General features: G+C 43.5%; 1 long non-coding RNA gene across 2 annotated transcripts in view; it reads right to left on the bottom strand.

Annotated features, from left to right (window-relative positions):
* Nucleotides 1-643: 643 nt before the first annotated feature.
* Nucleotides 644-7,696, bottom strand: part of LOC116069295 — an 18,324-nt gene continuing 11,271 nt past the window's right edge. For both annotated transcript variants that reach the window (XR_004109962.1, XR_004109966.1), the window contains 2 exons: nt 6,677-6,788; nt 644-4,769 (listed from right to left, as the gene is read on the bottom strand). This is a non-coding gene — a long non-coding RNA (uncharacterized LOC116069295). The remainder of the gene's footprint in view (nt 4,770-6,676; nt 6,789-7,696) is intronic.

The following is a 7,696-nucleotide window of genomic DNA, read 5'->3' as shown; positions in this document are numbered from 1 at the left end:
CTGGGATGAAGGCTTAGAAAAAGCTTCCTGAGCGGTTGATTTGCCAGTAGTTATTCAAACCCACTGGCTTGAAATAATTATACTGCAGGTATTTCTTACTTAGCTAGGCAACTCCTATGGAAGGGGTCACCTGCTTTCTTCCTGAAAGTTCTCTAAGCATTAACCCTGCCCCCCCCCCACCACCTCTGATGCTGGCAAATCTCTGAACAGTTTCACAGAACTGCTTTACTGCCTATTGAAGGGTTGAAATAAACTCTCACTGGAAAGTAGAACTCCCTCTGCTACAAATACAACTGAAATTAGCCTGTTCCTCTTTAAGGGCCACATGACAGTATGGTTAAGTAAGTTCCCTGCAGCAACACTGACAGGAGGAGGGTCAGAGTCCACAGTTCCCTTGGAACCAAGAATAGTCTTTCCATTTTGTAACATCCCTCAGCCTAGAGCTCCAACCTTCTGTCTCTGCTAATCTTTCATCTTTAGAATTTTATTCCTGTCTTTATGACCTTCATTTTTAATGTCTATATGCAGCAACCTACTTCCAATTCCTTATGACTGGCACAGCAAATTAACTTTCCAGGGACTGCTTCTCAATGCTATAGAATTATGAATGAAAAAATAATAGATAAAACACAGACATGATAGATTGAATGTAACATATTATTTATTAAAGTCAACACTTAACGTTTAACAGCACCTAGGTTATAACAGTACTACATGTCAGAAATTATAACTGAGGATATTTTACAACAATAAATTGTAACAATTAAAAAAACCCCACTAAGTGATCCCTAACTTCTGTAGCCACATATATATATGCATTAAAGAAGTTAGGAAACTGTGATCTTCCTTTTCTGCTCTGCCCGTGTAGGAAATGACAGGCTGATGCTGACCAGACACCACAAGGCTCTGAGGCTGGTGCTTTTCCCCCTACATCATAACCGATTTCAAATGGTGCTAGACAAAAACAGACTCTGAACACCAGGAGAAATCGGTCAGCCTGTGTAAGAGATGAACCAGTGGTGTTCTTCAGGTCTGAATCTCAAGGCAGGTGACAGTCTGCTTTCAGCTGTGCTGCAACCAGGACTGAGTGCTCCACAGATCTTCCAGGTACAGGTAGGCAGTACTGATGTGAGTGAAGCAATCCTCCACATACAGAGCCCTTACCTCTTCCTTGCTACAATCAACACCCAGAAAATTACTGGACAATGAACAGTGCAGGTCCAAGGCACCCTCCTCCACCCATGGAATGCTGGATAAAGTGGATCACTCTTTGCCTCTGATTATACCCTTACAGTTATTCTGAACACAAAAGATTTTCTCACTGTCACTGCCTCTAAACCAGACAGACTCAAGAACAAATTTCACTATTCAAGTCTTCCCTTGATTTCTCGAAGGAGAGAGCCAGTTCTGTGTACAGCTGTTCCTTTGTAGTCTACCCTCTGCTGTGCTGCAATTCTTACTCCTAAAACACTGATTTCAAATGGTGCTAGATACAAAGATGGAAAAATCTAAGCCACCATGTGAAACCAGCTTCCAGAAGAAGAGGATCTCACTGAAGAAAGCAGAGAAGTGCAGTCAGAAGAACCAGCCTCAGCCCTGAGAATCATTTTGCCTGTCAGAAGCAGATGACAGCCATCCAATGCTGCTCAGCAGCAGCAGAGTCACAGCCAACACTTTGAGCAGACAAGACCAATACAAAGCTTATTTCCTGTATGACTTCACATTAGTCATTAGAAATTATTATATACAATGAAATAAAAGAACCAAATCCATCTAACATATGTACATTTGTAATATCCTGAATTTGTATAGAATTTTCCAAGATGCATAGTATCTGCAGATATATTATGTCACTTGTTCAAGACAGTGACCTATGAGATATTAACAACTGAACCCAAGTGAGTCACCTGTGCCAGGACAACTCTTCCACAAGAATTATTCAAAAAGAGCACGATCCTTCTTCCTCTCCATCCCATGACCCAGTAGGTTAGTAATTTGATTTAACCCCTAATGACTTTAAAAAGCTGGTATCTTATCACTGTATTATACAGATGACCCTCTAACACAAAAACAAGATATGTTTTTAAATTTTATCTAAAAATAAGATTCACAAGCTATGTTCCACATTGGACTACCTCTTTGCTGTGTTTCCTCTGATGTCACAACTCAGAAAAAGGAGACAAAAAGTAGAGCTGTATTTTTCAGGTTCCTCAGAAACTCTTTTTGGCCTCCATATACAAGCTTATCTCTTTTTATGGCTCCTGGCTATTGTAGGGTAATAGAGCAAATATAATGTGAGCATTCCCAGAGTCACAATACTTAATTGTTCCAAGAGTCCAGTGAAGTAGGTTATTATTCCGATGTCTGCACAAGAAACTGTAGTCACAGGATATGATGAGCTAAGGTCTATATTCCTTTCCCTCTGCCCACTGTTGCTGCTTGATCCACAGCTTGACTGTGACCTCCTTTCTCTTGAACTGAACTCTGAGCTAGATTGGGGAGGGGGGTTTAGCTCAGTCAATCTGGATGGGAGTTGAGAGACTCACTGTAAACATGCTATACCTGGGTGAAGATGAGAGCACATGGTGTTAGTACTGTAAGAGGTCAGGTAGTCTAAGAGAACCTGCTTTTGTTCTTTTGCCTCATTGGTGCCTCTCTATTCTTCCCAGCAATAGAGAAGATACTGGCAATGAAGCCTAGCAATGCTGACAATGCATAGGCTTTAGCTTCTCAGAAACTGGGCCAGTCAGAGGAGAAGCAGAAGGCCCAGCAGCCTCCTGGGGCTTTCCAGAGCCTTAGCTGCAGATGACTGCAGGCAGATCTATACACACTGGGTTCCTGAGTGGCACTGACACTGGTTGCCAAAATTAGGGCCTGTGGCCCCATGATGGGGGGGTGCTTTAGGTCATAAATAGATTAGATGACAGTTATTAACAAGGGTCAAAACCCTGTAAATGAAGAGGAAGATGAGATTGCATATGATAATACTCAACTCTTCTGATTTCCATTTCAGCTAAATTTTCTTAGCAACTTCCTCTAGCATCCTCAATCCCCTCCCTCTATGCTAAAGAGAGATATCCTGCAGGGATCCAGGGCACACCCTTCCTCCCAGAAGGCTCTGCCTGTGCTGGTATCTCATTTTAGCAACTCTCCACCTCCTCCCTCAGCCATCTCAGCTCTAGAAAGCTTTCCCTAAGGCTATCCCAGTTTGCTATTATTTAGAAAACACCTGTTTCTTTTGGTCCTCAGCATGGCATGAGGCTAATTCTTTTCTTCCTACCCAGCAAATAAAGGGCCTGGCAAGGGGAAACTACTAATGAAGGAAAGGTAAGGCCTAGGGTCACATTCATGGACTGCAAACCCTGTTTTCTGGTAAATAAGAATTACTGAAAGTAGATAAGTTAAGCAGTGAACTACAGAGGAGGGAAAGAAGTAGTCCTAGCATTTAAACCTTTTGTCCATCCAACCCCACTCAGTCTTCAGCATCCTATAAAAGCAGGATTCCTGTAGTCAGCTGAGCAATGTCCCTTTTCTGAAACTAGGTGGTGATTCTTCACTTGTTTGGAAGAGCTGGATGATTTGATAAAATCTGGAAGACTGTACCTCTCTGGCACCAGGCCTCAGAGTCATCTGAATGTCTAATAGGGCAGCCTATGAAAACCTTAGGGCTGTTAGGGCTCTGATCTCAGTGAGAATAATGGGATCTCCCTCCTCAACTATGTGGCTTCAAGTAAACTTTAAGTTACTGGGTTTGATGGTCTAGAAAAGAAACCCTGCCTCACAGAGAAGAAGTCTGAGACACCACTCTCCAGCCTCCATCTGTTCCTATACCTATTTCTCTCTGGAAGCCCTTCTACCCTCCCATGACAGGTCATTCCTTTGGTAAGGCAGGGGCCAGAGGGGTAGAGGCAATGTCACTCCTTAGTAAATTAGAACACCTGCTTGCCTATATGCTGAGAACAGGGCCCTGCCATAGTCTTGGATGGCTTCAGTGTCTTCATCTGTAAAGAGAAGCTAGGGAAAACTGGTTAGAACACACGCACATGCACAGCCAGAGGCAACAACAACATGCAGGAGAGGTACGGTAATCTGCGAAAGTCATATTCTGTCTAGATATAAAATTAACACATAGAAAACCCAACCCATGAAAGCCAAACAGTACAAATAAAGTTTAAACACCTTTTGTGGGCCACTGGTTAAAAGCAAAGAAGAAAAGGGCTACTTATACTTTAGTCTATGGCCGATGCAATGGTTTTTAGAATCCTCAATACCCAGGGCCCAGAACAGAAATCCCTAAATTGTGGGAAGAATATGGGTTAGAGGAGAAAATACTTGCCCTGGGAACCTCACCCTGCTGGCCCAGCCTGTACTGTTCCGATGTGCTCACATGCAGAATGTGGGAAGGTTCCAGCCAGGCAATAGCTTCTCCCTCCTGACCCAGCAGTGAGTGCTGAGTCATAGCTATGTGCATGATGAGATTTCCAGCCAGGGTGGGGGAGGGTGTCAGAAGCCTGCCATCCATTTCTTTGACTGCCTATGAAGACTGAGGAATTCCCACCAGCTAGAAGAACTCATCTTTGGGAGAGAAGGCTAGGGAAGGTATTTTTTGAAAGAAAAAGGAACATCTTACCTCCACAAAAGACCACCTGCATATGTGCACTGAAGAGGGTGCCTGGCTTGTCACACACAGCAGCAGACCAGGCCCAGCATCCAAGACATTTTGTCTTTAGCTGTCAGTGTAGGGAGAGCATGATGCCAGAAAACTGTAGCTAGTGAATCAGAGGAAAGGGTAATAAAATGAGGAGTTTATGTTGAGGATCCAACAGTAAAGGAGAATTTGGAGCTTGTTAGCCTAAAATCAGTGACCACTGACTCCCAAAGTGGGCATATCGAGATTCAACATGTCCCTCAAGTACCTTCTTGGGTAACTAAGGGAGATGTAAAGGCTTCAGAAGCCTGTGGGACCCAGTGCTGGTTCTCCTGGCTCCACTGAGCCAGAGATAAGGAAACCTTTGTTCTGGAAAACGACATTCCTAAAAGTTAGGTTTTCTGGTCCCCTCCTTAATGCTACGGAACAAGTCTTGGGTCTCAAAAGCTCTCAAACTCAGTAAAATTCTGTACAGAGGACTAAGGTCCTGGCACAGTATCTGGGCTAGATAGGGCATGGTACTACGCTGCCTTCTGAGATGAAATACACATGGTATAGAAGGAGGTAGGTACAGAGTGAAGGCCAGAGTGCAATGTACCCTGACTGTGGCAGAAGGCTTTGCTCTCATAGGCAAAAGAAACACAGCCCAGACCACTTTGGTGGAAGCTGAAGCTTGCCACAAGAGGAAAGATAAGCCTGCCTGTAGTCTCCCAATGCCTACCAAAATTCATGGCCCTAGATCCAAACAGCCCACTCCTAATGGACATTCTCTAATAGTCTATATAGCTCAGAAGAGACAGATTCAGTAAGGAGATACCAGCTTAATCAGGTCAGGACAGAGATACTCAAGACCAACTTTCCTACCTCTCATTTAGCCAGGACTGCTCTATCCCTCCTAGTACTGCTAAGAAACAAGGTTCCTTGTTTCTTGAGATAAGAGACATGCATAACATCCCATCTGCTGCCATGCTCACCAGACCATGTGCTTACTCACTGGATTCTCAGGAGTTCTCAACAACAAAGTTCTATGCAACAAGCCTTGCTCCTCCTGTAGAGGGCAGAACCACTCATAGCAGAGATATCAATTCACCATCCTCAGCACAGCCCTAAGGAAGTCATGGTGGCCCCACTGACCTCTCAGTGGTAGTTCTGCCCAGTACCTGCGTACATACCTAGCATTATATAGACTGGGGCACATTGTGATGTGTTATGTAGCTGTACTGACTCAGGTCAGAGAAGGAGGCTTGGCTTAGCAGACAGGGGTCTGAGCCTGTAGGCAGCAGAAGCCTTAAACTCTGTTTCATCTTTGGCAGGCCCAGCCAGTAGTAGCACCTACACTGCTATTCTAACCCTTTTCTATTATCGTGATTTCTGTCTGCTAGTTTCAAGAACAATGAGGAGGAGGAGGTGGAGGATTAAGAGAGGTAGGAGGGAGAAAATGGAAAAGGGAGGAGAGAGAGAGAGAGAGAGAGAGAGAGAGAGAGAGAGAGAGAGGAGAGAGAGAGGAGAGAGAGAGAGGAGAGAGAGAGGAGAGAGAGAGGAGAGAGAGAGGAGAGAGAAAGAGAGAGGAGAGAGAGAGCGAGCAGAGGAGTAAGTTTCAGAGTTTAGTGCATTCCCATCAAATCAGAGGGAGAAAATACACAACTTCCCTTTTATAAGCCCTTCTCTGACCTCTTTCATTTGGATTCCTTCTCCTCTGGACTAGGGATAGCTTAGCACTGGGCAGAGCAGGCACCCAGGTACCCAGTCAATTAGGCTCTCACAAGCTCTATACAAATCTGGCATGTTCCCTGGGAACATTACCCAGCATGCCCTTTCCCTTGTTGGAGAGGCTACACCCTCTTGTTTTCAAAGTTTTATAACTGTATTGTTTGTTGTGCAGCAGATTAAATTCTTCGGTGGCTGAGGAAGCAGCAAGGGTGGGGAAGGGGTAAAGGAGAGAAAGCAGAGGCAAAAAGGAGAGAAAATACAAGTAACTTCTATTAGGCCCAAAAAGTTAAATGCATTCCTTTCAAACACAAAGTTCACCTGTTTTGGAAAGCAGCCAATGGCCAGAGGCAGTATCCCCTCCTTCTCTGTGCCAACTCACTCTGGCCTTTCTTACCTAGCAGAGTGACATCCAAGGCCATTAGGATTTGAGCTGAAAAGAAATAACAGTTAATTAGGTTTAGGATTTGCATACCTAAATAACCACTTCCCCCAAATTAGGCACGTACCATAGGAAAACTGTTCTCTACTGAGGCCAATAGGAAGCTAAACCTGGAGACAGAAGGGTCCCTGCAGTGGGCAGTTCATTTACACTCCAAATCAAAGTCACTCCATTCACTGATACCAGAAGAATTAAATTTCAAGAATGTAGCAATGTAACTGCAAAGGCAACTAACTATAGTCAGCTTTCTATATCTCCAGGTTCTGCATCCTTGCACTCCAATCATTGTCCATGAACATGTATATATAAATATAAACTACAACTTTACCTTAAATACACAGACTTTTTTTTTTTTTGCCACTATCCTCTAAAGTATTCTTTTTTTTTTTTTTGGTTTTTCAAGACAGGATTTCTCTGTGTAGCTCTGGCTGTCCTGGAACTCACTCTGTAGACCAGGCTGGCCTCGAACTCAGAAATCCGCCTGCCTCTGCCTCCCAAGTGCTGGGATTAAAGGTGTGCGCCACCACTGCCTGGCTTAAAGTATTCTTAAAACAATAATTCAACAGCCTTTTCTTTGAATTGGGCATTTGAAGAAATCTGAGCATAGTTCAGATTTCATAAAAGTTCATAAAAGGTTATATATAAATTAAGTGAAAATAATTTCATTTCACAGAGTTGCTTTGGCATTTGTGGATTCAATCCTCCATAGATAAATGACTGTATTTAGAAATGGCTAAGGAATGCAGAGTAGGAAATAGAAAAGGAGAAAGAAATCAATAGTAAGTGTGAACTTAAGATACAACTCACGGGGAGGTGGGAGGCAACAGGGAATTGTTTTTGTTTGTTTGTTTGTTTTTTGGAGGGAAAACCGGGAATGGAGAAAGTTACATGTAAATAAA

The sequence above is a fragment of the Mastomys coucha genome, unplaced genomic scaffold (genome assembly GCF_008632895.1).
Source record: "Mastomys coucha isolate ucsf_1 unplaced genomic scaffold, UCSF_Mcou_1 pScaffold1, whole genome shotgun sequence".
Classification (NCBI taxonomy): Eukaryota; Metazoa; Chordata; class Mammalia; order Rodentia; family Muridae; genus Mastomys; species Mastomys coucha.
This window is presented reverse-complemented; position numbering and strand designations above follow the sequence as displayed.